Source organism: Aplysia californica, unplaced genomic scaffold (assembly GCF_000002075.1).
Source record: "Aplysia californica isolate F4 #8 unplaced genomic scaffold, AplCal3.0 scaffold00109, whole genome shotgun sequence".
NCBI lineage: Eukaryota > Metazoa > Mollusca > Gastropoda > Aplysiida > Aplysiidae > Aplysia > Aplysia californica.
Window position 1 is genome coordinate 818,732 of NW_004797379.1, and position 3,003 is coordinate 821,734.

Consider the following 3,003-nt stretch of genomic DNA (forward strand, 5'->3'; position numbering starts at 1 on the left):
AACCCCTCCCCCTTCCCCCCCAAAAAAGCCTAACATAAAAAAAAAATACACACACCACAACAACGAAAAACTCACAGTGCAGAAAGTCTGCGTTCGTTGGGACAAAAGACCTTGCCCAGACTAAATTAAGGGGTGAGCGTGGGTGATTTCGACGGCCGCGGTGGTTACAGGAGACCAAATAAAAACTAAAGTGTGGGTCAGCAGTTATTTCCCCACAATTGTCTGAACGTCCCGTCCCGTCCCTCCCTCCCTCCTCTCCCCCCTCCCCCCTTCCCCCTCCCAAACCCCATTAACGAGACTAGGAATCTGTGAACGTCTGCAAGGTTCAAAAGAAAGCGGAGTTGATTTAGCTGAAGACGATGGTCCTTACCAGCTCATTATGTCCACCTAACGTCTCTAAAACCGATCGGTGAGTAGAGGGGAACTCGGAACACAGATTAGTGTTATCTCCATCTCAGATATAGAAAGACCATTTACTAGGCGTGATGAGAAATAAAAATCGCCACGGCTGTTACAGATTAGAGAAAGAGAGGCTTGCGAAATATTGACGCTTCACGACCATTTTGGAGCCTACTACAGGAAACTGATAGAGGCAACGGAAAACGAAGAATGGTAAGAAATGTTACAGTGTCTTGCGAAATATTGGTGGATTTTTTTCGGCTGCAGGTATGGGACAGGGGTAATAATTAGTATACTCGATTAAAAAGGGAAAAATAATTCGTGCACGATTAAAGATTAGGCAACACAATGAGCGTATTGAGAAACACATTTATTGGATTGCTCAAGAAATTCAAGACAAAAAGACTTGAAGTTTGGACCAAAGAAGATTATAATAATAGTCCACGTTCTTGGAATTTTTATTACAACACATTGTCCAGTTTAGCAACTGGAAACATGCAAAATTTTGAAATAGTCCTTGAATGTTTCATCGTGGGCAACTGAGTAACCGAAATAATATGTCAAAATACCCCCCCCCCAACCATTTTTTCCTCCCAGTTACCCCCTCTCCCTCCAACCAACCACATCCTCAAACAAAATTGCAATCGCCCCCTCATTTGCTCAACCCATTCTTTTGTGCTTCCATATCCATGTTCAATCATACAAAGAACGCACACGAGCAATAGTAGTATTTTAAACCTTTTCCGCTACGCTAAGCGTTATTTCTATGACGAAATCTTCAGCTGTACGTCAGTAGTATAAAAGGTGTAAAAGAAATATCATTTAGAAAAATTATACTAAATGTTCTTGCATTAAATAATCGCCAGTCCTCGTGCTCAAACAACACAACTTACATATAAGAAAACACCAACAAACACCCAGAAACATTAGGAAACATTGTTTCAATCACCCAGACATTGAAAGAATGTAACACAGGGATCAATATAGGCTAGACAATTGTTCTCGCAGATGGGCTTTCTCTTCCGTCTCAATGGAAAGTTCTGAACGCAAGTTGCAAACGAGAATTTGCCACGAAAGCTTTGCAATGCAACGACAGAATTGGAGTACAATATTTTAATATGGATTACATATGCTATACATAGTATATTACTGTATATTAATATGATAACCTGCCGACTTCAGGGTCCACTTAAAAAACACAAAAGGCGTAAGAGTAAAACAACAAAAACAAAACAACAACGAAAAAACAACAACAACTGAAACAACGACTTATTCATCTCTGCAGGTGATGATCAGACCCAAAGAGAAAAGTGAAACTATTCTTGTTCTTGAGCAATAAACATTCTCCCAACTGTATCAAAATTCAATAATTCTGTAGGGGGCTCCCGTGGCCTAGAGGTTAAGGTGTTCGCCTCACATTCAATAGGTCCCGGGTTCAAATCTGGATAGCAACGAACATTTTTCATCTCTAAAATTGTCTCCTTTCACTTCCTTTCCTCCTCTCTGGCAAAGTTCTGTCGTCTGCTTTCGCCTCCACTTTCTGCCCCCACCCCCCTCACCTCCTTCGCCTCCTCCTCTGGGCTCCTGACTCTTTCTGCAGCCTTTCTACTCCTGCTCTTTGGCTCTTTCTTACTGTTGTCTTTCAGCCTCACCCCTGATCTTATGGTAGGAAAGATCTACACGTCCTCGCCCTCTCGGACAAGAGCAAAAAATGTCGGAGGGCCCATGTGCAGTTGTGCACGTTAAAGATTTCTTGGTGGTCCAAAATCGATAAGAGTAGGCTTCAGCCCGGGCAAAATTCAAAATTTCCTACCTACTGAAAATGTTTAATGTGTTACGCGCGCTCATATGACCTAATGCAGTTGTGAGCGCCGTGCATAAAACACTTACCGAAAAAAAAAAATAAGACCAACAACAAACACCCCCCCCCAAAAAAAAAGAATAAAAAATCTGCCATGTCTTGTTTCGACTGACCGTTTCCATAAAACAAGGATGTCGTAATGGGAGGTTCAGACTTACTACATCTATTTGCTTATTACCTGCTCTGAAATCATTATCATCAAGAGCCAGATTGGCAACATACATCGACGATCATGGTTCTCCGTTTATTCCTTTGCTTAGGTGTTCTAAAATAAAGCTATATCTTATCATTATCTTGATCTTTCCGCCTTGTCATTCAGTCAACTAACGCTCCCCAAGTCTCTGAAATATCCTTATGCAACTGGATATGTTATCGTGAACTTATCCCCTCTTACGTTTCTCGAATTGCGATTTGAATATTTTCTTATCATTTTCGTTCATCTTACGGCTTGACAGAAAAGAATTAATTTTTAGTAAAACTTTTACGGCACTTGCAACACAAAAATGTCATATAAGTGCCGAAGAATAGATGTGTTACAAGAGAGTAATATACACTAAAAAGAAGGAGGAGAAATAAGGACGATAGATGTTTGATAGGAAAGAAGGAACAAACCACACCTGGGCACCCGCCAACCACCCATCTAGAAAAGAATAACAAACCTTGTGGATTATTGGACAGATGCTGAAGTGTCTCAAAGTTGGAATATTATAGTTTGATATAGAGGAACGTGCTGGTGGGGGTTT